The sequence below is a fragment of the Bos javanicus genome, chromosome 26 (genome assembly GCF_032452875.1).
Source record: "Bos javanicus breed banteng chromosome 26, ARS-OSU_banteng_1.0, whole genome shotgun sequence".
Classification (NCBI taxonomy): Eukaryota; Metazoa; Chordata; class Mammalia; order Artiodactyla; family Bovidae; genus Bos; species Bos javanicus.
In genome coordinates, this window is record NC_083893.1 from 18,602,236 (window position 1) to 18,629,244 (window position 27,009).

A 27,009-nucleotide genomic window follows, 5' to 3' on the forward strand; every position below is an offset into this window, starting at 1 on the left:
TGCTCCCGAGCCAGGCGGGACACCCCCCCCCACCCCCGTCACCTTCCCAGCCCCGGTGGCCGGGGAAGCCGAGTTGGGGCAACCGCGAGCCCTGACCCGGCTGCGAGCCTAACTCTCTCCAACTGGGAAGCTCCGGGTGGGGGTGGGGGCAGGGGCAGGAAATGTTTGCAGACCGCTGAGGGGCCGACGGAGGGAAGGAGGGCCCCGAGCTGGGGCGCTGCTGGCCTGGCCGCGGGGCCGGGGTAGGAAGCCCGCACGTCGGGGCGCGGCGCGGGCGGCCAGGCGTCCTCAGAACTCTGAGCAAGCGAGACGAGCACAGTCGCTCCTTCCAAAGACTGTGTCATTATCAGGCTGCAGATCATGTCTGCTGGAATCCGACTTGCAAAAGCAGCGCAGGACTCTGGGAAAGAAATCTTTTTCCCGCAGGGCTTTTTAGAGCCTCCGGGCCGTCTGGGAGTCTAGGAAAGGTGGGGTGCGGGGTGGGAATCGCGCTCATGTTGTTGGGATCCTTCCCAGCCTTGGGGATGGGATCTGCTCGCTGGTGATCCGCGAGGGCCGGCAGCGCCTTCTCACTTTCTGGGTACACTCCTCCTATCCTGGCGCTCCGCCTGGGTAAGAGGTCTGGCGGTCGTTTCCCCGGGTCTTGTACTCACTTCACTTCCTTCTTAGAGAGTGTTGCAAGGACCTTCTGAGAATGATAAAATCACACACTTTAGAGCTCAAGGAGACCTTGGAAACTTGTCTAGACTCCAGATAGATCTACCTCCTCTTGTCTAGATCCAGAGAATTTGAGCAACTTGTCCTCAGCCACACAGCTAGTTAGTAGTACAGCTGGGATTAGAACGCAGTCTCCTTTTCAGTCTCCTACTCAGTTGCCACATATCCCTTTATGTAAGAGGAGCCACAGGCAGAGTTATTAATGAAGTAGAAACTCTAGTTGGTGTTTCCTGTCTCCTTTGACACCACAGGTTTGTGTTGCTTGAGTTTCGGAAACTGGGAATGAAAATGAGGGGAAACAAGGGGAAAGCAGGGGAGGATGTCTGTGTGTTGGACAGGATGACTTGTGCAAGAAGCAACATGTTTTTTTTATAGGGAGGACGACATAAAATTTAGCATTGAAATCCACTTGTCTGAGGGCAACACAAGCCATTCTTCTGACGTGGAAAGAGGGTTCTCAAATCCAAGGGCTTTCTTTCATTCATTTATTCAACAAATACTTATTATTTATGCGCTTAGTGTATGTAATTGATTAGTAGGTTTTTTTTTTGTTTTGTTTTTTACTGTTGACAACTCTCTCCCCTTTGAAACTACCCTCCTGGCAAAAACTTTTCCTTCCTTAGCATTTTGGTTTTTCTCTGATCACTCAGGCCCACCAACACCTCCTAGTGTGGGACACCGTGGTTCTGTTTGTTTTTCAAAATTTATTTATGTATTTATTTAGTTTTGGCTGTGCTGGGTTTTCCTGGTTGCAGGGAGCAGGGGGCTACTCTTTTGTGATGTGGGGGCTTCCCGTTGCAGGGGATTCTCTTGTTGCGGAGCACAGGCTCTAGGGCTCAGGAGCTCCAGTCGTTGCAGCTCACGGGCTCTAGAGCGCAGGCTCTGTAATTGTGGTGCACCAGCTTAGTTGCTCTGAGGTATGTGGAATCTTCCCAGACCAGGGATAGAACCCATGTCCCCTGCATTGGCAGGCAGATTCTTATCCACTGCACCACCTGGGAAATCCCCATGGTTCAGTTTTACATTCTTTTTTTTTTTTCTCTCATCTCCCTCCCAGAGAAATCTTAGACCCACAACTCTTTGTCCATTGGAAAGACACCTACACTCTATCTTCAGCTGTTACCTCTCCAACCCCAGACTCATGTACTGGACACTGATGTAACTAACTTCAGAGTCTAAATGCTTCTAAACCAGCTCTGTGTCTCCCCGCCTTCAACTAGCTTCCCTATACGCTTCCATTCTTCCAGCTGTCTAACTTTATACTTTGAGGAACCCTCTCTGCTAACTTTCTTTGTCTCTATGACCTGGAGGAGTCATTCTCTGGGACCTGCTAGTTCTTCATTCAGCAGGTCTTACAGACCTGCTCCTTGTTACCTCGAAGCCAGCTCATCTCCCAGGCTGAAGTTAGTTTCCCAACAGAGACAAGTACATCTTCAGTCATTCATCCAATGCCTACACACGCTGGTATCCCAGAAGACATCTGTTAATTCACCTGTTCCAAACCCTGTTCAGAAATCTTTCTGCACCTCCCACTCCTGCAAGAACTTTAACTTCCAAGGCTGTTCAGGTCTGGTCCAGTCCTTCCCTTTATGACACAATTTCTTTCTCTTCCTTGACATTAAGGTCACCTGTGTTTGCTCATGCCCTTTCCCCTTTCTTATCAAGAGCGTTTCTTCTCCTCAAGGTCCACCTCCAATCCCTTATCTTTCTAGAAGCACCTTGCCTGACAAATCCCCCAGCTCCCCCAGCAGATAGAATTGCTGTTTCTGAGTCGCCTTATGCCACTTACGTAACAGTGATCCAATCCATATTATTAGACAGTTCTTTGATGTTGTAGTCTTCTATCAGCAACGGCACTATAAGCCTTCAGGACCTTGTGTGTTTGTGTGTTTGCCTCTCTCACTCACTCATATTGTCATACACACACATACTAGGCACTTAGTACAGTGACTTGTACAGAGGAAGCACTCAATTTTTGTTGATTTTAAAAAGCTTACACAGGAATTCCCTGGTGATCCGGTGGTAAGGACTCAGCATGTTCACTGCTGTGACCCAGGTTCAATCCCTGGGAACAAAGATCCCATGAGCCTCACAGCACAGTCCCCCAAAATTAGATATAAATAAATATAAATAAATAAAATTTTCACCTTAACATTTTACTGAGGTATATATCTGCATTAAAAAAGAAAATCTGCTAGTATATCTTTATTTCACTTTCGTGAAATATTTCACTTTTGTGGGTCCTGCTATAAACAGCTTTATTCATGAAGTCCAAAGCCAAGCAGAACCCTGGAGGATGACAAATTTGGTACAAGCGAAGGAACCATTCTTAACTTCACAGTGTGTACCTGGTGTTTCCTATGACACCTGTAGTTTCCCTGTTGACTGCTGCTGCTGCTAAGTTGCTTTAGGCATGTCCAACTCTGCGCGACCCCATAGACGCAGCCTACCAGGCTCCCCCGTCCCTGGGAGTCTCCAGGCAAGAACACTGGAGTGGGTTGCCATTTCCTTCTCCAATGCATGAAAGTGAAAAGTGAAAGTGAAGTCGCTCAGTCGTGTCCGACTCCTAGCCACCCCATGGACTGCAGCCCACCAGGCCCCTCCGTCCATGGGATTTTCCAGGCAAGAGTACTGGAGTGGGGTGCCATTGCCTTCTCCGTCCCTGTTGACTAGGACATAATTTTATGTTACAAGACTAATGCCTAAAACTCCCACTGTAACTCTTACCCATCCTTTGTCACTGAAGAAACCCTCAACAGAATGCTGAAACCCTACTTCTAGTCCTGGGCCTGTAGCTGGGTAACCCTGAGCAAGTCATCAACCATCTTAGGGTTGCGCTTGCGTTATATCAGAAAGGGAGGGGACTATAGAGCTGTTTTTATCATCTCCACAGAGGTAGCGATTCTAAACTGGGATGTTAATGAGCTGAAATCTCACGCCTGGTTATGTCACTCATTGGCCGTAGTTCTGTCTTCCTGGTCACTTGGTGGGTGAAGTGGAGACATGATGCCCACTGGTTAGGGAGTCTTGCTTTAGCTAGAAGGATTAGTCAGTAGTCTCATCTCATCAAGATTTGTGGTTGTCACTTTTTTTTTTTTTCCAATCTATTACTTGCAATAGGTTCCCAGTAGGTCTGTGTTCTTGCCTTCAGGTGCTGAGTGGTCTTTTCAAACTTCGGAGAATACATGAAGGAGGGGAATGACTCCTCTGGGGGCTCTCATCAACCTGTGCTTGTGTCCTGGATAGATGCAATCTCTCTGCCTGTGAGTGGGTGAGGCAGCCCCTCCCCTGCCCATCCCAGGGAGAAGTAGATGTGGTAGAACAGGCAGGTCTCTTGCCCAGCTCCACCCTTTGAGAATGTGGCAAGGCTGAAACCCAGATATCTGTGATGTGCCAAGCATATCCACTTACATTCTGGAATCTCAAGCTCGGGGTGGACAGACCCAAGGCCCTGTTTTGGGCTGGCTGGGCTTGGCGCTGTGGTTGCAAGAGAGTGTACTTCTCGTTGTGTGGGCTGCTGTGACTATTCTTAAGGGAGTAATTGGGCAACTTCTCCATTTGTTCAGTAAATATTTACCGAGTGCTAGGTACCTTGCTGGCTGTGAACTGATATGGTCCTTGGCCTCATGGAGCTTATAGTTTGGGGTGGGGGTCGAGGGCAGACAGTAAACAATCTGACCATACATGGAGATCCTGTATGATAATACATACAATTATGTATCATTATATATGCTGGTGACTCCCACATATATCATTTCAACCCATTTGGTCTAACTCCAGCCATGTATGTTCTGCTGCCTACTTAACACATCTTATGTCTAAAAGTCTTCTCAGTTTAATGTGTCCAAAACAGAATGAACCCTCCCACCCTCACCGCCCCCCCGACCATTCTCCCAGTCTTTACCATCTCAGCTGATGATGATTTCCTTCTTCCAGTTGCTCAGGTCCCCCAAAATTCTATCATCATCCCTGGTTCCTCCCTTTCTCTCAATCCCACATCCATTTAATCAATAAATCCTGTTGACTTCGCCTTAAATATATCCAGCACTCGACTCTCACAATCATTACTACTTTCATCCTGATCTAAGCTACCCATCGGCCTTTTAACTGACCTTCCTGCTTCCTCCCTTGTCTCCCGACAGACTATTTTCATCACAGCAGCCAGAGAGATGCTGCAAACTGTAAGTCAGATTCTGTTACTCCTTTGTTCCCCATCTCATCCTGGGTCCTTGTGTTGGCCTCAAGGCATGACAGGATGTTCACCACCTTGCTTTTCCTCAGCCTTCTCTGGCTCTTCATTCCTGCGCCACCCTCTGATAGCTAAATGGGTTTCCCCCCTCCCCCTCCAAGACTCGCCACATCTCATCAGTCACGCCCTCCCAGGCCATCCTTTTTAAAATTGATCCCCTTCCCTCCACTGCCTGCTGTCAGCATTATCTCCACCTTTTCCCTCTTTTATTTTTCTCCCTGTCACTTCCCACCATCTGACATTGCCTATCTCCCCTACTCTGTGCAATCTGAGATTCTTATTTGTTTGTTCTATGGCACCTAGATCCATGCCTGTCATGGAGTAGGTACCTAATAAATATTTATTGGATGAAGTTAGTGTGTTAAACAGAGTTGTAAGGTCTGTGGAAGAGCAGGAGGGAGCAGTCCTGAATGCTCTTTCATCTTAGGTGGGTGTTAGGTGGGTGGGTGTATCCTAATGAACAGATTTAACTGCAACCTCAAAGTGGTATTCTGTTCCTGGGACTGGCTTCTGTCTCGGCCCAGGCCTGGAGAAGCTCTCAGATACCTAGGATATAATTCCCCACTGTTTGGGGGCCTCTTGCAAGGAGATACTGGGGCTGAAGGAGGAGGACAGGATGAAGCCTCTTACAGAGTCCCAGCCAAGCAGCAGCACTTTGCTGTCATTTTGTGTGGGCATCTATGTAGGAGTGGGCTCTTCTCCCGGGCACACATGTTCTTTGTGGCCATTAACTCAAGGGTGGACATGGGGAGGTCTGATAGAGTGTGAGGCTGGAGGGCGGGTGAAGTAGATTCCAGGCCTCTTTACACATTGAATTGACTTGCTGGGGAATTTTTAGAATCATAGAATTTTAGAGCTGAAAAGGAACTTAAAAATTTCTTTAACCTCTTTTCTTTTCCCCAGCCATTAAAAAGAGAATAAAGGTATGTCTACTCCCTGCCAAGTTCACAGAAATATGGTGCAACCTATATAAAAACTGCATGGGCTCCTTTAAGTTTTGAGTATGCTAAGGTCAAGAAATTGTGGACAGGGGACTTCCCTGGCCATCTGGTGACTCTGAGCTTCCACTGCAGGTGGTGTGGGTTTGATCCCTGGTCAGGAAACTAAGATGCCACATGCTAAGCGTGGCATGGCCAAAAAAGAAATAAAAAGAAATTGTGGGCAAGGTTAAGTTTGTAAGGGGAGTGGTCAAGGTCAAATGCATTCAAAGGGTGAGGCTATGGTGTCTTTGCCACTTTCTTGAATGGTGCTCTTGGGCAAGTCATTTGTTTTTTGCTCAGTTGATCATCTCTTTAAAAAAAAAAAAGATGGTATTTCCAGTTTATTTCAAAGATGTTGTGGGGATAAAACAATCAAACATTGTTTTTAAAATTACTTTCATGGCTAAATGGTCTGCTCAAATGTGAGGTTCTAATCCAGAGTGTCGTCTGGCATCCAAGGGAAATGAGGTCTTAGTTCTCTGCTCCTTCCTAGCTGTGTGTGCTGCTTTGGGCAGGCCTCTTGATCTCTTTGAGCCTCAGTTTCCTCATTTGTACAGTGGGATGACTACTGCCCTGCTCAGCTCCCAGAGACATTGTAAGAATCAGGTGAGATCCTGTATGAAAAGAGACTTTGTGAACTTATGAAGTTCATATTATTCAAAGCTGTAGGATTTTTACACACAAAAACCATAGCCAGTGATTTTCCCCAGATCATTGAAGCTTACTCTTTTTTAAAGAGCAAAACTATAAAAGAAATGTTTAAAAACTATTTTTGGATGGGAATCTTTCTGAAACGGATGATACCCTTCCAAGCAAAGTATGCTGAGCGTGAATAACCTCCTCTTTGCAGCTCAGGGGTGTTGAGTTCATACCTGTATGTACAAAGCACCTGCTTGGTGGAGGGGAGGGGCCACAAAAGCCTCTTTCTCTGAAAATCCTTTATCTCTGAAAGAAGATAGGGGTGAACTGGTGGCGGGTGGAAGGTGGATTGACAAGGGAGAGCCCCTACACAGTGGTCTGCCTCAAGGGCCCAAGCACTGTTGGCGTGGGGAGGCTCTCGAATCCTGTTCTGGGCTCTGAATGAGAAGAGTGAGTCCTGCCAGATCAGTTACTGTGTTCATGACAGTGCAAAGCCCCCAGGTTCCTGAGACGATAGGGCAGTAGGCCCCAAACGATATGATGGTTCCCAGCTGCTGTGCTTCATGTTTCCACCCAAAACTGTTGTTCTGTCTTCTCCCTGGTAATCAGTGTCACTTCTCCTCCTCCACCCCGCCCACAGTAAAATAGATTGTGGTTAAATATACGCAACATGAAATATCCCATCGTAACAACTTTTAAGTGTACAGTTCTGTAGCATTAAGCGCTTGGCGTTACGGTACAGCCTTCACCACCGTCCATCTTCACAACTTCTTCATCTTCCCCAGCTGAAAATCTGTACCCATTAAACACAGAGTCACCATTCACCCTTTCCCCAGCCCCTGGCAATCACCATTGTACTTTGTGTCTCTGTGAAATGTCACAGCTCTGGGTACCACTCAGAAGGGGAATCATTCACTATCAGGCCTTTTGTGTCAGGTTTATTTCACTCCGCGTTAGACCTTCAGGGTTTACCCGCGTTGTACTCCCACTGCTTCTTAGGGCTGAACCCCACTGTATGTCTGTGCCGCATTTTGCTTATCCATTGTCTGCTGATGGACGCTTGGGCTGTTTCTGCCTTTTGACTGTTGGGAATAATGCTCCTGTGAACATGGGTGTACAAGTATCTGCTCGATCCTGTCAGTTTTCTCGTGTATGTGTCTAGAAGTGGAATTGCTGGATTGTATGTCAATTCCATGTTTAGCTTTTTGAGGAAGTGCTGTCCTGTTTTGCTGAGCCATTGCATCATTTTATATTCCCACCAATAGTGCACAAAGATTGCAGGTTCTTCTCATGCTCACCAATACTTGTTATTTTCCATCTTTTTAATAGTAACCATCCCAGTGGGTGTGCAGTGGCATCTCCGCGTAGTGGTCACTTCTTGAGATAGTGTCTCCCAGGCTCAAATAGCAGCCCCTCTGACTTCATGGGGAAACAGAGGGCAGAGATGGTTAGAACTGTACGTAGAGAGTTAGTTAGTGTCAGTCACTCAGTTGTGTCCAACTCTTTGCAACCCCACAGACTGTAGCCCACCAGGCTTCTTTGTCTATGGAATTCTCCAGGGAAGAATACTGGAGTGGGTTGCCTTTCCTTTCTCTGGGGGAATCTTCCCAACGCAGGGATCAAACCTGGCAGATTCTTTACCATCTGAGCCATCTGGGAAGCCCCATAGTAGACGGACTTAAAGAGAAGCCTGAGGGCCCTCCAGAGAGGGAAGTCCAGGAGCTTGGGTGGGTAGATTTTTGTGACATCTTTTTTGGTCACTCAGAATGTCGCTTGCTTCTGGGTTTCTAATAATGTGGTCAGTGGCTGGGATAGGTGAATAGTGTCTTCCAGTTAAGCAAAGCAGTTCTGGGTTGTTACAATTCACGTGGCTCCCAAAGAACGTTGATGCTGTCTTCCTCATGGCGTGTTCCCTTTTGCACAGAGATGCAGGACTGTGGTTCAGATGGGAGCGCTTGGGATGGGTGAAAGGCAGAGGGTCTTACAGAGACGTGGCATTCTGGTGCATTTGTCAGCTGCTCCAGGCCACATGCTTTTCTGTAAGCTGTTGGGGGCAAGATCTCCCTGCTTTCTGAGCCCACAGGAATGGGGAACCGAACTCACTGTGTCCCCACACCTTTGACCAGCCACAGCTCCTCAACTTGTGGCCCTGGTTGCCCTTGGAGAGGGGAACCTGTCAGGAAAAGGGGTGGGGCGTGGTGTGGAGGCAGTAGGGGGCGGGGATGGCGCCTCATTGGTACCTGTTTCCTCTGGGAGGCTGGCACTAGAGCTGAAGCCTAGGCAGCCAGCCCGTTACCAGGCAGCCTGGATCTTAGAGGTGAGCCTGTGGGCTTGAAATTCTGTTGTTTTAAAGAGAGGGGGGATTAGCAACAGCTCACCTTTGCTGGGTGTGTACCATGTGCTAGGAGCATCCTTCAGCAGTATGTTGGTTAATCCTTACAACCCTCCTACGGGTGGATACTATTATCACCTTTTTACAGAGGAAGAAATTGAGCCTTAGAAAGGTACTGTCCCCTCCCTAAGGCCATTCAACTTGTAAACAGCAGGGCCTGATTTCAGAGCCTGAGCTTCAGCCCCTATATAGTTCAAGATTGGGAGGGAGGGAGCAAGATTTTGTTTTGTTTTATAAATAAGAACTTCTAATTGAGCCCCTTCAGGCACCCTGCTTACCGGGGTCAGTCAGTCATGCATTTGATTCTTCTCATTTTGCCTATGGGAACATTCCTACCCATCATAAAGGAAGGCCACCACAGTCAGGAATGTAGGTTGATATCTGGTGGTCACAAGGCTGAGCAGACACAGAACTGGAACTCAGTTTAAGTACTTTGACTTGAAAATTTCAGTGCCCTGAGCTCACTCCATGCACTGCCACCCCCCACCCCACCCTGCCCCCCCTCCCCAGGATGTGAATCCAGGAGGGGACTGTGAAGTCTGCAGAGCTCCAAGGACTGTGGTCACTCTGCTCCTTCCCCGTGGCTTTTGTCTCCTCTCTTTCATTTCCTGGCCCCTAGACTACATCTAGGGGTCCCATGCAACCATTGGATCTGGTACTTGGCACACAGTAGGTGCCTAGTAAACGCGTTGAATGTTTTTTGACAGCGGAAGCAGTAGAACCTCAACCATTGTAGTGTTCCTGGAGAAAAACATTAGCAGAATTCAAACAACATTGTTTCCTCCCTCTTCTCCCAGAAGGAACCTCTACTTCCCAGCACCCAGATGCCAGGGACTTGAAGAAAAGAGTGCCCTGGCTCTGCAGGCTCTGACTTATCCCCAAATTCCCAAGGGAAAAGAGGCAGCAGAGAGTCTCTCTAGCTGGATCAGGTGTTACTCTTTGTAATTAATAAGACTAATGATCCCTTGCTATGTTCAGCAGTTTGCCGTTTGCCAAGTGCTTTCTCAAATATTATGTCTCATTTGATCCTCACAACCATTCTGTTAGGTAGTCAGAGCAGGAATCATTTTTCCAGCTTTATGGATGAGGATACAGAGACTTGGGATGTTAAGAGCTATTCAAGGTTGTTGACAAATAAGTGGCAGAGAGGCAGAAGCCATGGGAGGTAGTGGTTCCTCTGCTTTCTCACTGTGGTGAGGAAGCCTGAGATCAGAGGCTCGTTTTTTGCATCTGTGAAATGGGGACAAGAGTAGACTGCTTACGTAGTCAGGGATTAAAGGTGATGATGTGTATGAAGTGATCACCACTGTGCTTACGTATAGCAGATGCTTAGCCAATGATGGCAGTGGGTCATTAATGACAGTAACCAAGGCCAAGTTCATTGTTCCTTTGGGGGCTTGTATTCTGCTGACTCTTGTTCAGCTTAGAGTTTTGGGAAGAGCAGAGTGTAGTCTTCCTACCCCAACATGGGAAGTCTGACTCTGGTGCACTCTCTGGCCCTTCCTCTGCACTGAGTGTATAGCAAGTGCTGACCATGAATTTCTTTTCTTTTTTAAAAATATCTATTTATTTGGCTGTACTGGGTCTTAGTTGCAGCATGTGGGATCCAGTTCCCTGACCAAGAATTGAACCCCACTCACCTGCATTGGGAATGTGGAGTCTTAGCCACTGGACCACCAGGGAATACCCCACGAATTTCTTTTGATTTGCAAAATAATGAGCTCTTTCAAAGAAGGCGTTGATGAGAAGAAGATTTTCTTTCCATAACAGGTAATTATGACAGTTGTGACAAATATTTTATTCATTTTGTATCCATTTGCATTCTATTATCCTAGCTCCTCCAGCTCATTAGCTGTGTAACCTGGGCAAGTTGTGTTGGATTTGGGAGCCTCACCTTTTTCATCTGTCAAATGGAGATAACAGTACCTATTCCACAGGACTGTCATGAGGATCAAATGAGTTAAAACACATAAAACCCTCAGAGTGGTAGCTGGGACATGTTAAAATATTCATGGTTAGTTGTTAATGGTAGTTGTTATTTTTTTATTACTATCACCATGCTTGGTGATGTATTTAAGCCAGCTGTTCCCAGCCTTCTTTTCCCTCCACCAGTTGAGATATATGGCCAGTGAAGTTCATATACAAAACCTACCTTCTGCTGTGTACCCTGCCTATTTACCATTCTTATAACTCCACTCACTCATTCAGGAAAGCAAAATTGGAAGTAAGTTGCACAAGAGTGATTATTATAGAGGCAGCCTTGAATCTAGCTTCATTTTTTTTAAATGGGAAGCATTCACAAAAACCGGAGGACTTCAACTCTTGTTACAGATCTCTTGCAGCGTCCAACATACTCTTGCTAATTCCAGCAACAACCAGTGGCTACTTTTCTGGCCTCTCTGGAACAGATACAAACTTGTTGCCTGGTGGGTCAAGGCTCAGGAGTGCCCTCAGGTGCTGTGACCCAGCTTCAGCTTGGCAGAACCTGTCTGGGTCCACTGGGGCTTACTTCCTGGACCCTGGCACCTCCTCCATGAATCTCCAAGAAAGTGGTGATAAGCATCCACAGCAGGCCCACTTTTCCACATTTGATACACAACCCCCTGCAACTGGCTTCAAAAGGAGCTGTTTTATAGTTATTGTATCCTGCTATTTATCGAGCACCAACCACACGGCAGGCACTGCACTAGGTGCTTCGCACACATCTCCAATCCTCCCGGTAATTCGCTGGGAGTGACACTGTCCTCATATTAGGGGAGTGGCTCCATGATATTAACTGTCATGCCCAGGGTCACATGGTGAACCGTGAAAGGATTCAGATGCCAGACTTCTGTTTTCAGTGCTCAACCCTGCCTTCCTTCCATGCGACACCTGCCTCACCATCAGTTTCAACTGAGGGCTCACGAGGCCCTAAACAGGTATAGCTGGTTTACTGACATCACTGCCAGCCATGACTCTCAAATAGTCTGCTTCTGCCAGTGCTTGCACTGCGTATCCTGAGTATGTCAGGAAGAGCACTGTGCAACAGCCTTCATGGGTTTTTCCCTCCTTCCATCTCTCCCTGCCCCCCATACTCCCAGTGTCTGCCTCTGTACCACGGGATATGGCACAAGGCATTGGTTTTTTCACTTAGCCAGTGTGCTCTGTGCCCCCCAAATAGACTGTTGCATGGCCAGAGCACTTCCTTTCATGAGCGCTCGGCCGCTCCAGGCATCATCCTCCCCAGAGTCAGTGCACTGTGCGTGGTAATCTCCATGTGTGAGGCACCCTACTGTGGGTTTGAGCTCACTGTCTTCAGTTTCCCTGTCAGCCCCTGGAGGTGGACATAATTACCTCCATTTTACAGGTGAGGAAGCTGAGCCTCAGGGAGGTTAAGACCCTTTCCACAAAAGTGCTGCAGCTTCTCTTTGAATCCTAGCAGTTATACCCTGGGTACCGTATCATCACTGCTGTGGGAAACTGCCTCTAAAGAGTCACCCCATCTGCCTTGTCCATGGTGTTTGCATAGAAAGTAGTGCGAAGAGTTCCTTTCTTCTAGGAGTTCACAGTGTGATGGGCTGAATAATGTCAAGCTCCTGTGATCTTTTTTTTACTTATTCCAAGCCCATTTCCACAGGCATACCTGGGTGGGTAGATTCGTGCCACTCACACCAAGGAGGCAGGGCGAGCTGAGGAGACAGCCCCCGGGAGCTGACGATGCCCTTCACAGCCATGTTCACACCCCAGGTTGACTTCTCTGTTTGCTCTTTGCCTTTCTTCCTTCTGGCCTCTCATAGCAAGTTCTTAGAGCCCAGAGGTCATCTGGCTGTGGCCCTTGTGATATTCCTGTTTGTGGCCCAGTGCTAGGCTGGCGGACATGGAGAAGGGAGGCCTTATTTCACTGGAAACCTGCTGCTATTATGGCTTTTTATAAGGCCCCAAATGATTTTTGGGAAACATCCACATGCTGAATGCACTGTTATTTGGTCCTGCTCCCTGAGGAACAGAATGGGCTAGTCTTCAGAGTCCACAGGCAGAAGGAAGGCTGCATTGGACCCTTTAATCTGCAGCCGACCCCTCCTCTCTGAAACCTAGCTTTGACATATGTCCCACGGAAGATCCAGGGCCTGGATATCTGATCCATTGTTGGCCCTCAAGCACATTTTCCTGAAGCCGCAGACACAGATGCTCAGTCTGCTGCTTTGACAGCACCACTCCTTGGGCATTCAGGGGCCGAGGCCCAGGGAAATATTCAAGGAGAGACTTCGGCCTGCGAACCCTGCTCCCCTGGTGTCTGGCTCACCACCTGATGCTGGTTTGGATGTGAATTGATGGGGACCCCTTTTGTAGTCTGGGTCTGGGGCCTCTGTTTTAGAAGTGAAATGATCCAAAAGCTGTGGGGTGGCCAGGCTTGCTCAGAATCCACCCTTACCTTTTAGAAGAGAATTGGCATTAATAGGGAATTCAGCTGGAGGAACTGGTTCAGGAAGGTCAAGCCACTGAGCTGTGGCCTGTCCTGCCAGTCAGAAGTGGTGGAGCTAGTACCTGACCCAGGCAACCTGACTCTTATTTCCTCTTGTCTTTTCTGTACATGTGTGCTCAGTCGTGTCTGACTGTCTCTAAACCCATTCTGTACATCCTGCCTCATTCCTGTGTACACGTGTTACATATGTATGTCTCGTCACCCATGATGGCTTACAGTCTGGGGAATAGAGCAAAGACAAATAGAGGTGTGATACAATTTCAGGCAGGGTAATGCGTAGACAGGTGCTAAATCATGCAGTGTAGACAGACAGAGACAAAGGCAACATGTAGACATTTTAGAAAGAGTTGAGGTTGGATAGGGCAGATATTAAGGGTGAGTGAGGAGAGATTACTGAAGGGTTAGTGATCTGAGTAAGGGGTTCAGGTTAGAGGCAAGCAATACAGTTTTCTTTATTGTAAAAGTAGGATGTGATTAGGTAATAAATGTGGACAATATCAGAAAATCCAAAGAAGAAAAAAATCTCCTTCTTATTCCTACCACCCAGAGAGTCCCCATTCCTGTTTGGTGTTTATTTTTCTAGCCTTTCTTTTTTGTTTTGCAGACAGTAGAATCAAATCGGCTGGGTACACTAAGGTCAGGGGAAGGTCTCGAATAGTAGATGGGGAGTTTAAAGCAGAGAGAACCTTTGCTGGTTCCTTCCACAGGGGTGCAGTGAATGAAGTGGTTCAGGAAGAGGCACCCAACACCGCGAGCAGATGGGACCAGAGCCTGGGGCGAAGCAGGGGCTCCTCCACCCCGGACCTGGGTCTCAAATTTCATCACCCAGTGCTTGAGTCGCAAGTTTACTCCTCACTGCTACCGCCCAGGGGGTCAAAGGAAAGAATTTGTCTCTAGGTGTGTCAACAGCTTGCTCCCACCCCCACCCCCACTCCCGCATCCCACAGACTCTCTTTCCTATTTACTATCCGGTGTCTCCAGCAGAGTTCTCCTCCCCTGGAGTTGGGGACACACGGCCGATTTTGCCACACCACAAAGCTTTGCTGCTGCCTGAGGTCATTTCAGGGGAGAAACTAAATATAGCGGAGGAGAAGCATCAGGACAACTCCATATTGTTCGGGCCGTTTAGCATTGCCCTTCTGCCGACAGACAGGGTCACCTGGGACTCGGCGCCCATCGCCTGGACTCTGCCCTGAATCTTCAGTTCTCTCTCTGTGTTCCCCAGCCGGGGCTCACTTACACAGGACTGGGGTTTTGGCTCCGCCCAGGCCCAAGAGAACCTTTAAAGGAGTTGCCTAGGGGAAGGGGCAGCAGGGAGAGTCCGGGCCCGGGGTTCTCTGCCAGCTCAACCACTTGGCACCTGTGTGGTCTTATGCCTTTGAGTCTCTGGCTCTTCATCCGAATGATAGACGCATTGATCTGAAACAGGAGTTCTGCGCTGTTGTGTTAAGCCCCTGGAACCCTTTCAGATGCACACTCACAAGGTAGCCTGATGCGTACAACCAGATGGGCAGTGCACTGGTAGAGGCTGGGGAGACTGGAGCCCCAAGAGGCTCCATCGGAGTCTCAGGGTCCTGCAGGTGCAGTTTGAAAACCACTAGGTGAAGTGACCCTGTGAGGTTTCTTCCAGCCTTAGGATTCAAGGGTCTGTCCTTATGATGGCCTGTGGCATAAATGACCCATCAGTAGGGGTAGAAACTTTGTGACCTCTTGGAGTCCTTGATGGTCATCTTCACAGGGGCAGGAACGGCACAGGGACAGAAATCTCGGGACAGAGGTTTCTGTAGTGGGGGCCACCACTCCCCGGGGGAACACAGTTTGCAGATCAATTGGACGTGCTGGCCCACACTCTCACAGGCTGTTTTTCTCCGGCCTGCTCCTGCTTGCCTTTCCTTTGAATGCTGGTTTGTCCCAAAGATGAGATAAAAGTGAGGATATTATGCACTTCAGGCAAGGAAAATGCATTTAACTCAAGTTGCCTGGGGCCAAGTTACATATTTGATACGTGGAGTATTTGTAGAGCATGGTGGCGCCTCTGGCAGAAATCAGAAAGCCAGGATCTGGGGCCAATTTTCTTCATTGAGCAAGTTTGTTTGTCAAGCACCTGCTTTGTATTCCTGGAGAAGATTAGGGGAGATCCCGGCTTTATTAGGACCCCTCGATTTTGAGTAACAGAAACCAGCTGAATCTAACTTCAGCACAAGAGGTGATTAATTACAGGGTCTCAGGGGTGTGCAGGAGCCCACACAACACAGTTGCAGCCTGGCCTTCAGCAGAGATTGGAAAAACCTTGTTAGATTCTCCCTCCTCCTCTCAACTCTGCTGCCCCTTGGGCTTCCTCCTCACCTCAGCAGCCAGGCGTTCTCCTTCCTCAGCCCACACGGCCACAAATGTTCCTACCACAGCTCCAGCCACACTCAGAGGGCCTCAGCTCTCCCAGCCTCATTCCAGACTCACAGGGAAGCGGGTCTAATTGGCCCAACTTGGTCCACTCAGCTCCAGCCAGGAGGTGGGCTCACATACAACAAAACCCGTCTAGTGGGGCCACTTCAGACCCTGTGCCGATTGGAGGCAGCTCCGGCAGAAGGGCATTGGTGAGCCACACAGGCAACTCCCAAGCCCTCAGCCAGGAGCTCCAGGCCCAGGGCGGGAACAGGTGTACATGGAACACCTACTTGCCACACAGGGAGACAAGAAAAGAAGCAACCCTTGGCAGAGGATGTTGTACACGGCTCCTCCAGCCGGGGCTGTCTGATGGAGGTGATGGGGCTCCCAGGCTGGTGTCAGCAGTGGCCCCCACAGAGCTGGGGCCCCTCTGCGTCAGCTTAGGGGCAAAGGGTTTGTGTTGGCAGGATTACAGCGAAGCAGCTGGCCTCATGGGAGCCATGACCAGAGAGTAGTCAGGGATGGAGGCGGCTCTGTCTTTGAGCAGCTAGTGACCTCTTGACTTGTGTCTGAGCATCTGCTCCTGGCTCCCTCCCTATAGACTCAGCTTTCTCTTCTTGTTGGCTGTTCCACGACCGAGCACACCAGTGCCAAATTCTCGCAGCCACTTTTCTGGGTGCAGGGACCGCCCAGGTACAGGCAGCAGCAGCTGGGGGACCTGGTTCTGCAGGCTGGGTGGCTGCGTCTTACAGGACTCTGGGCAGGGCAGGTGCTGAGAAAGGGTCTCTTCATCTCTCCTGCCGTCAGGGGAGTGCTTGTGGACACAGGTGAGGGGAGCCTGAAGATGGAAGAGAGAAGGGCTCGGGAAGGGGGACCAGCCTGAGCTGAAGCAAGGGTGCTCGGAGGGGCTGGAGGCAGGTGTGTGCTTCAAGGAGGGGGCAATAAGAGGCAAGGCCTGAAAGGCACCTTGCGAGCCAAGCTGCGGGCCAGGGGTGTGGAGGTGATGAGGAGCCACTGGGAGCATGTGGCTAGGTGGATGCCAGGGACTTGAAAGGGTACTCTGGACTCAAAGGCTGAGAAGAGAGCTGGGGCAAGGCCGAAGCCAGTGAGGCTGGATAGGGCTGGGAGGGGAAAGGTCTGCACTGATGTCTTGGGAGTGGAAGCGCCTTTGAAGAAGGAATCCACAAGGTCGTGTGACAGGTTAACCAAAGGAGAACGAGGGCCAGAGGTGTGGGAGACGGGTGGGAGCATCAGGGAGGGCCTGGCGACCCCGGGGACTTGGGGAAGTTCGTCAAAGGAGAGAGACCGTCAGCCTTGCAGAGCAGAGGGCTGCTATAGCACTTGTTGTTTTAAGTTGGGAGAACTGAGTCAATGTGGAAAGGGAAGTAAGTCCCAGGCTAAAGGAGACTTCTGGAGAATGGGTCCTGGGCCCACCAGCTCTGCTTCTCAGAAACTGTGATCCTGCTCAAGTCACTTGGCTTCCTCATCTTCAAAATGGGAACAGTATCTGCCCAGTCCCCTGCTAGCCGTGTGGGGAGGGTCAAAGGTCACATACAGGACAGTGCTTTGTCACCGGAAAAGCTTGTGCAGCTGCAGGCAGCCTTGTTACTGTGGCTGCTGGTGTGCCTGCCTGCATGCTGACCCCTCTGCTGGGTCAGGGAGCCTTCCTTCCCGAGGCCACCCGACTCTTGGCTGACCTCGCTGCTGATGCCCTGTCACCTGGGGTCATGTTGAGATCAGCACCCTTCTGGAACTGGAGCCTGGGGGTACCCAGAGGGCCAAGTAGGTGTAAGATCAGTCCCCTTCATTGACGACAGGCGTTCCCCTGATGGGTGCTGGGTATGTGGAGCCCAGTGGGCAGGACTGAGGCTGAGCTGGCCCTCCAGGAGAAGGTGAAGAGACAGTTGGGGAAGGACCAGATGTGCGCTGGCTTACCCATCTGCATTTCAGAGTGGAGCTGGAAGGTGCTTTTTCCCCCATATGGGCCTCCTTGGCCTGTTCCCCACAGAGAAAACTATGGAGCACTTGTGTCAAAGTTCCCAGGAAAAGGGGAAATGATGAAACCCACATCCTGTTTTGCCACCGGCCTCGGGAAGAGGACCCAGGTGGGGACAGTAGATGGTGGCAGGGACAGAAGTTCTGGCGAAACCCTGGGGCCTGCAGAGCTGGGGGAACAGAGACTTGAGGAGGGGACCCAGGGTCAGGGAGAGACAAGTGTGTGGCCCTCCTTCCCATCCTGTCCCCGGCTGACTCCATGTCGTAGCATCCAGCAGCCTGGGAGCCTACTCCGTCCTCTCCGCCGCCCCTTCCTCAGGATGTGGCCTGGCTTTCCCTGGCTGCCCACGTCCTGGCTTCCTGCCGGTTCACCTGCAGCTTCCTGTCTCTGGGAAGGCCGGCTTCCTTTGCCCACCTGGCTTTGGTTTGGGTCTTCCCCCGGTGCTTTCTCTTCTTCCCCCTCCAGCCCCTTCGGCCGTTTCTGTCTGTTTCCCTCCCACGGAGCCTCTGCTCCCTGCTGGGCCCCGAGGAGTATTACTTTCCTCAGTCGCAGCAGCTGTGCATTTTGCTGGCTTACCCAGCTGTTCTTGTCCTTGACCACAGAGGTCATGTCATCTGTTACAGTAAATAGAAAATGAGAATGAGAGGGTGGCCTGGTGCCTCTGGGCTGCCCTTCCAGCTCCCTTCCTGCAATCCTACCGGGAAAACAGTAATAGTAACAAAAATAATAAGGTTAATGCTTATATTAATCCTTTGCATTTTCACTTATTGTTTTCCAGATGCTGTGCTAAATATTTTACATGCATTATTTACAGTTAATTTTTGTAACAACCCAGAGATATAGGTTTTATTGTCATCCTCTCACTGTTGAGGGTGACTGAGGCTTGAGAGGTTATGTAAATTGTCTGACATTACCTATGAGTCAGTGGCAGAATGAGACTGGAACTCACGTGGGTCTGACTCCCACAGCAGTCTCGTAACTGTGGTGATGTATCTGCCTGCCCCAGAGGAAGAGAAGTTGCCACAGGGCCAGCATCCCCTCAGCCCACAAAAACTTCAAGTTCACCTTTCTACCAGTTGCCCATTGGAACTAATAACTGCCCAGATAAGGAACCCTCGTGGTGTCCTTCTCAGAGCTGTGCTTTCTTTCTTCTCTTTTCTCTGTACCCGAAACAATCAGAGACCTTCAGATGGCAGGGGTCATAGTTTTCTCTTTGCTGTGGACTCCCCCTGTACCAGCGTTCCATTTTACAGATGGGAAAGTGCCTCCTAGTCTTAAGAACTTTGTTTGACGTTATCCTGACAAAGGAGCTCCAGAACTTGAAATCATAGTCTAATCTCTTCACAGGCATCTGGTACCCTTCCCACTGAGTCACGATGCCATTCTGCTCTGAACGTGCTAGAGGTATGCCCCAGAGGTTGCCTCTTCCACACATTCTGTATTGACTTGGAATACGTCTGCTCTTTGCGGTCAGCCCTCTGTCTTCGTTTCTTATCTGTGAGTGTTGAATGTCAATGGGAGAGAGATGGAACGAAATCTCTGGGGACTGGGACATATAGGAAGTTTGAAAGAGTGTCTTCAGTATCATAATCACATCTTAGGTTTGGAAAAATATGTCGTTTCTAAAATGTAAACTATCAAAGGTAGAGTTTGGCCAAAAAGTCTTGCCTGATGTTACAGTAATTCCCAAGTGGGGCATGATACAGTTGTGGGGGTGTGTGTGTGTGTGAAGTCTGTATTTATCAAAAGAGGTGTGTGCTTAAAAAGGCTGGGAAACACGGTTTCCCAGTAAGAGACTGTATTATCCTATGGCCCTACAGGTATTTCCTGGAGGGGCCTGTGGATGCCTTACACTGTGTGGGGGCATCTTGCCTGCTTTGTCTCAGCTGGACCAAATTCTCTTGGGGCTCTGGGTGGCCTACCTCACGGCTTTGTCGTGTGCCATATGAAGGTGATATCTAGGGTAGAGGACCCATCCTGGAGTTCAAAGCTCATCTGAAATGTATACCTTTGTAAAGCTAAGGTGTGCACTGTTTGTGTGCCTGGCCCCGGCTTGGTCCTGGATATGCAACTGAACAAAACAGGTATGGTCCTCATAGAACCCACAGAGAAGCAGAGAGATAGTTTATACCCAAATCATCCAAATGCATACTACAAAGGAGAGAAGGCAATGGCACCCCACTCCAGTACTCTTGCCTGGAAAATCCCATGGAGGGAGGAGCCTGGAAGGCTGCAGTCCATGGGGTCGCTGAGGGTTGGATACGACTAAGTGACTTCACTTTCACTTTTCACTTTCATGCATTGGAGAAGGCAATGGCAACCCACTCCAGTGTTCTTGCCTGGAGAATCCCAGGGATGGCGGAGCCTAGTGGGCTGCCATCTATGGGTCGCACAGAGTTGGACACGACTGAAGCGACTTAGCAGCAAAGGAAAGAAGAGGGTACTGGGAGAGAATCATGGGGTAGGGGAGTGGATTATTTGGGGGTGGAGGGTCAAAATCACTTCCTTGACAGAGATACCTAAGCTAGCACCTGAAGGCTGAGTCTGAGGGAGCCGTGTTTGTCTCATGTGGCCCCACTCCCGGCCAGGGCTACTTGCTGGCCTGTGAGACACCTTTTGGATGAATGAGAAAAAGATGCCTGTTCTGTCCCTAGCCTTCCTGCTAGAGCCCACTGCTGATGCCTGAACATGAACTAGGTTTCAGCCTCTGCTGGCCCCAGGTCCTGGCCCTTATGTGCTGATACAACCTAATGTGGGTGAGGGCGGGGAGGGTTACCCAAGCCAGATGGAAGGAACTGCACAGGTGAAGGCCCTTGGACAGCAAAGGGCTTGAGGCCTTCTAAGAAGGGGAAGAAGCATCAGAAGAAGCAAGTCACCACCTCAGCTTTTCTCCCCCCATAAGGAGGTATTTTCCCTTTCAAGGAGGAAGGAGAGAGGCTGTCGGGGGCCTTGTCCAGAGCTGTGAGGCTGTCCAACAAGCCTGTGGAGTCTGGTTTCCATGGGGCCATAGTTAGTGTCTGCTCTGACCTTCTTCCCACAACAGATGTCCCTTCCACAGGGTTCTAGGAAGAGAGAAAGATCCATAGGAGGGTGTTATAGGGAAGCCAGGACAGAGACCAAAGCCTGGGGCCTGTCCCTGCCAGCTTCCATTCAGCCACCCCAGGCCAAGTGCGTGCTTTGTGCCAAATTCTTTGCTAATCGTGCCAGTTTGGAATGTCATGAACCTTTGACCATTTTCTTATTTTACCTGGGACACACCACCTTTCATTCCACAGGTAGGGATAACGGACTCAAATGTGAATGATGCTGGTGCAGGGAGGCTCTGCTGCATGAAGGGCTCTGCTCGCCCTGGGGAAGGTGGCAGGGAGTGCTGGAGGAAGTGGCATTTGAGTCAGTCCTAGGTGCATCAATGCACGTGTGTGCATGCGTGTGCATGCTCAGTTGTGTTCGACTCTTTGCAACCCCATGGACCCTCTTCTGAGGAACTTCATTTTCTTCTCCAGGATATCTTCCCCCACCCAGGGATTGAACCCAGGTCTCCTTTGTCTCCTGCATTGGCAGGTGGATCCTTTACCACTGCTCCACCTGGGAAGCCCTCAGCATTGATGCCATGGACCATTAATTTATGGAGGGGCTAAACTCTAAGCTCTTGGAAGGAGAGAGAATATGAAATGCTGAATGTTGACACCTGGCTCATGTAGGTTCTCAGTCTGGCTTAGAGATTCATTTGGAGATTCAGTGTCTCTTCAGGGAGACTCTCCAAATTCAAACCCAGGTTTTCTGTCTCTTTGCCCAAGGCCTGCCATTGTGCCAGCTGCCTAGTGACAGAACAACTAAGGAATATTTGAGGAACTTGAAATCATGCCTTGGGGAACTGGGAGTGCTTATCAAGAAAACACTAAGGCGTAAGGAGATCAGGAAGGTGGTCTTTAAATCCTCTAAGAACTGTTGTCAAGTGATATTATTACCTTTTGCTGAGCCCTTCCTGTGCTGGCTCCTGTGCTAGGGGCTTCATACATATATATATAATCTTATTTAATTTTCACAGTAATCCAAAGAGAAGAGAATTAGTATCTGTATTTGATAAGGGGGGGACCTGGGGCTTAGATTAAATGACCCACCCAAGATCATCTCTCTGGGATTTGGGATGGGTCTCTGACCCTGCATAGTTGCTGAGAGATTTTAACCACCACACAGTGCTGCCTAGAGATTCTGTCATGTGGTTTCAGAAACTGGAGCTGGCACTTGTGGGTAGGAGTTCCAGGAAGGTAGTTTTCTGTTCCCCATAAGGTGATTTCTCTTCCTAAAGGAAAACAGCCTGAAATTAGACTGGGCTGCCTTCTGAGAGCCGAGCTTCTACTGCAAAAGACCTCCAGGATCTCCAGCTCCACTGGGCTCTGATTCCACAAAAGCTGAAGCTCTCCTGCCCTAGCCTGGTAGGGGCTTTTTCTGAGCTGCGCAGTGAGGGCCACCTACAGCCAACATGAGCAGCAGTACCCAGACTTCCTGAGTCCCAGCCTGGACTCTGTGTTGTGGTGTCTCTTCTCTCTGAAGCCCCAGTTACAGGGCTGAATTCTGGTTTCTTCCAGCAAGAGCTGGGCAGTAGTGTGTATCTGACCCCTTTGGAATGGGCTTCACAACCACCTGGGCAGGTCTCCGGACCCTGGCACTTGTTTAGGCTGCAGGGCAGGGCAGATTGGTCAGGCATACGTGTTCTGGGTTCCTTGGGGCTGCAGATGTTTACATGGATGCACGGATTGTCCTTTGACTCTAGCTTTGCCTCATTGACTTGTGGTGGCCATGTGGCTAATCCTTGGATGGAGAAGGGTGTGGCGTGGCTCTCAAGCCCCTGCCACATGTCATCGAGTGAGTTGATATCTCTGGGAGCCCTTTTGTAAACTCCAGGAGGCTGCAGGAGCAGGGGCCAACCAATTGGAATTTCAAGGCCTGGGTGAGATTGCCTTTTCAACTCCAGAGCCAGAGTTTAGATTATGGCCAGAAATTACAGTTGGGGAAGCACTAAAGGCGATATTATCTAGCTGCCCATCCAGTGGGGAGTTGCTTCACTCGGCACCCCTGCCAGGTAGTCGGCCAGGCTTCCCTTCAACAGGGCTAACTTTGGGTGCCTCTAAAGCAGGGAAGTCCTTCACACGGGTGCGGCCCTCTGCAGAGTGTGTCCCTGGGCGCCGCCTTGCTGCCCCTCACCGTGGCCTTGTTGCGGGTGGGAAACGTCTGTGCTCGGTGAGCTTGGGTGACCCTGGGTGGGCCTCCTTGGTGTCCCCCACCCACTGGTTCTGCACGAGCAAGTCTGCTTCCCTTTGGTGAAGTTTTCCTGTTACCGCTCCTGGGATGGGAGTCCAGGGTAAGCATTGGTGACCTGTCTTACACATGGCGAGTATCAAAGATAAGGCATGGGCCTTGCCCATATCATTCCACACGTGACCAGGCAAGAGACACAATCTCTGAGGTGCTCAGTCTTGTCCTTTGCCGCTCAGCCACAGTCCGCCTCCTCCCTGATCTCTGGCGTGTTTTATGGGCAAGATTCAGAAAGCCCTTTCCAAACAGCAAGGAAAAAGCTTTTAGCTTCTTTCTTTCGAGTGCACCTGGCTGGTGGAGTGAGTGTGGGGATGGACACGTCAGAGCCACGTGGTACCAGGAACAGGACATAGCAGTGGGAGGAGGGATCTGGAGGGGGACTGAGTGTCTCAGCGAAGAGCTGCTGTGTGAGAGGCTGGGGCCACCTTGTCAGTTCCCTCCTATTTCTCCTTCAGAGGTCTTTCACCTCCCTGCCTCCTTTTTCTTCCTGCTTTTCTCCTTTTTCTCTTCTTGTAAGGCAGCCTTGAGCTGTTCTGCTTTCTAGCTCTTTAGCGTCTTCTTTTCTGTCCACCTGGAGATCCCTGAGCTTAAGATATAGTGTCCTTGACACATCATATTTCTTTATAACTTCTTCCCCTTGAGGGCTCGGCAGCCATACCTGCCACTTCAGAGCAACTCCTAGACCTGGGAGCTTTAATGTTGAGCCTCTGCCGGAGAGTCTGGATGCCTGGCTGCCAGCCTACCTGGAGCATTTAATTGCCCTGCAGGTGACATCTATTCCACAGGGACATTTCACGACACTGCCATAATTATGAAGGACAGGGCAAGTGGTCGGAATCTGATGTGTTGTGGCAGGTCAGCAAGAGGACTCAAAGAGCAATAGAAGGAAACTAGTCATTTGTGGAGTATCTTCACATGTCAGGAACAGAGCGAGCTTCTCTTTCCAGTGGGCCTGGGAAGTGGCACCTTTATCTCTGTTTTACAGATTTGAGAACTCAAGCTTGCTGAGGGTCACACAACCAATTCATGAGTGGGGTCAGAGTGAATCCCCTTCTGCTGACTCCGGAGCCCAAGCTCCTTCCTTCGCCTCATCTGCGCTCCCTCTCCTTAGGGCCTCCGTCTTCGCTGTTCCCCACCAGCGCTGAGCCCAGCACCTGGCATGAGCAATCACCATGGCGGTTGGAGAAGCTGGGCTCAGGCTGTCAGACAGGGACCTGCTGAGCTGGGTAGACCTGGGATGGTTGGGCAGACGTCTGAGGCTCCTGTGGGCAGGAGGAAGGCAGCGGCTGTCCTCTGTCCTTGGGCCTTCTGTGTGGGTGTGACTTGGTGGCACCAGGTTCGCAGTTGAGAGCATCCAGAAGTGGGCTGAGGCACGGTGGTGCTGGCTGTAACAGAGACCCTGTGTTCTGGCAGGACCTTTGATCTTGGCAGGCTCCCCAGGCTGACAGACCAGCTTCCTGGTACCACTGTGGGAGGTGGTATTGGGGAGGTTATGCCACCGTCTTCCCCATTTCTCTCGTTCTCCCCACCTTCTGCCCCATGACAGCCCACAGGCCGAGTGTGAGGAGACCATCCAGGGGCTGGAATAAATGTTGGTGTGTATATGGTTTTGCATCTCTTAGCGCTTTCTCCAGGGGGAGTTGGGGCTTCAGACCATCAGATTTGTTTTTCTTGTCACCTCCACTGCCTTTGAGGCTGCATTTCTCTGCTTTCACCACTGTGTTCGTCACCCCTGTTCGTGCCTCCTTATGGATTCCTCATGGAGCATTTGCTTTGACTTGTACACCCTTTTCACCTCACCTCCTCCCCTGACGCGCTTTGATCTTAGGGGCTGGGCTGGGCGTCAGGACTCACCCTTTTCCCAGCAGGAACTGAGAAAGGTGTAGACGATGATGAAGACTTAGGTCCCACTGGTGCTCGGCTCACCCTGTGAAGGGAAGTGTATTTATTTATGTAGCGCTCCCCTGCTGTATGAAAGTGGCCTAATGATACAAAGGCTTGAAGAGTGAAGTTTATTTTTTTGTCTCTTATAGTGGCTCCCAGAGAAGGCAATGGCACCCCACTCCAGTACTCTTGCCTGGAAAATCCCATGGATGGAGGAGCCTGGTAGGCTCCAGTCCATGGGGTCGCTAAGAGTCGGGCACGACTGAGCGACTTCACTTTCACTTTTCACTTTCACGCATTGGAGAAGGCAATGGCAACCCACTCCAGTATTCTTGCCTGGAGAATCCCAGGGTCAGAGGAGCCTGGTGGGCTGCCGTCTATGGGGTCGCACAGAGTGGGACAAGACTGAAGTGACTTAGCAGCAGCAGCAGCAGCATAGTGGCCCCGATTCTCCCTGATGTGAACAGACCACATGAGAGGGCGCCTCTGCTGCTTGTGTCATTCTGGGATCCAGTTCCTTTAGAGGTGTTGCTTTATCACAGGACATCATTGTCCACGTGGTTGAAGCTTGGATGCCAACCAGGGCAAGGGAAAAGAGGAGGTGGAGGAGACAGACCTGCTGCCCTTAGACCCAGGTCCTCTAGAGCTCACATCCCTACAGCTCACATTCTGTGGCTGCCCTGACTGCAAGGGAGGCTGGGAAATGTAGTCCAGCTGGACTGCCCCTTGCCAAGAAGGAAGGGAGAATGGATTTGGGTAGACAGCTGCCAGCCTCACCACAGACAATGGAGAGTATTTTCATTTGCATGTGCTAATAAGAACTTTCCCTGCCTGTAATGTGCCAGATCTCTTTGATAACTTGCACACATGCCTCCCTGCTTGGCAAACATCTGTGCACCAGACTCAGTGCTGCACAAACTGGGTGAACCAGAAGCTGAGTAAGGCGATTCCTGCCTTTTAGCAACTTGGTGTCACCTGGAGAGGGCAAGTGTGCAGCCAGTCTGTAAGTGCCAACACAGAGGTTCTCTTGTTCTTGTGTGCAAGGCGCTGCAGATGCAAAGTTAAAAGACTAGGCGTGGCCTCCGTATGCTCACAGTCTTGTGGACTAGATGGAAGTGAAGTGCTGGGATCAGGGCTGGCTTGGGGAATGAGGAGGACTTCTCGGAAGGGGTGACGTTGGAGCCAGGCACAGGAGGTTTCAGTTTCAACTGAAGGAAAGGGAGGGGAGGAGGAGGGGATCTTCAAGAGTGAAGTCCAAGAGAGAAGGCATGCAGACTTGGAAACCCGGGCAGGGTCACCAGCCTGGGGGTGGTATGAGCATACTGGGGAGACGGGGAGTCCAGATGTCCACATGGCTCACTCTTCGCTCCATTTTGGCCTCTGCACCCGCTCCTTGCACCTGCCTTCCCTGGCCACCCTTTCTACAGTTGTGCCCCTTCTCCTGATTTTATTCTTCTGCTTTATTTTGAGCATAACACGTATAAGTGCCGGGCACATCTATACTGACCTGTGCATTGTCTGTCTCTCCCAGTAAAGTGTAAGCCCCATGAGTGCAAGGATTTTGTTTTGTCTAGTCCCTGGCAAATAGCAGGTATTCAGATGTTTGTTGAATGAATAAATGAATGAACAGAAATGTGTGTTGAAGATCAGATTCCTGAGAAACCTTGATTTCCATGCTGAAGAGTTTGGCTTTTATTCTGGAGGTGGTGAAAAGCAAAGGAAAGGTTCTGAGCAGGGGAGTGACACAGCCACTGGAGACTCTGGCAGCAGGAAGAAGGGTTGGAGCAAGGAGAGAGTGCCCCTTACCTGGTCCTGCCCCAGGTCCAGGGCAGTATACCCTTCAGCCTGTGCCCCACTGGTGCAGCCCAGAAACCTTGCCTGGGTGCAGTCATTTTTGTTCAGAGCCGAGCAGAAACTCAATCTCTGGCAAGTCTTCATTCCTAGTAGCGGAATGGATGTGAGCTGACCTCTGCTTTCCTTTTTTGAAGG

At 50.1% G+C, this 27,009-nt stretch overlaps 1 protein-coding gene across 3 annotated transcripts in view; it reads left to right on the forward strand.

Annotated features, from left to right (window-relative positions):
- UBTD1 (ubiquitin domain containing 1) overlaps positions 1-27,009 on the forward strand; it is a 51,144-nt gene that overhangs the window by 669 nt on the left and 23,466 nt on the right. Inside the window, exon 2 of one of the 3 annotated variants that reach the window (XM_061403006.1) lies at positions 4,860-4,898. The exons of 1 other annotated variant lie outside the window; for it this stretch is intronic. The gene's annotated coding sequence lies outside the window, so the exon portion shown is untranslated. Of the gene's footprint in view, positions 1-226; positions 4,899-27,009 lie in introns of those variants that run through there. One more of the 3 variants, XM_061403007.1, reaches the window with a different exon arrangement.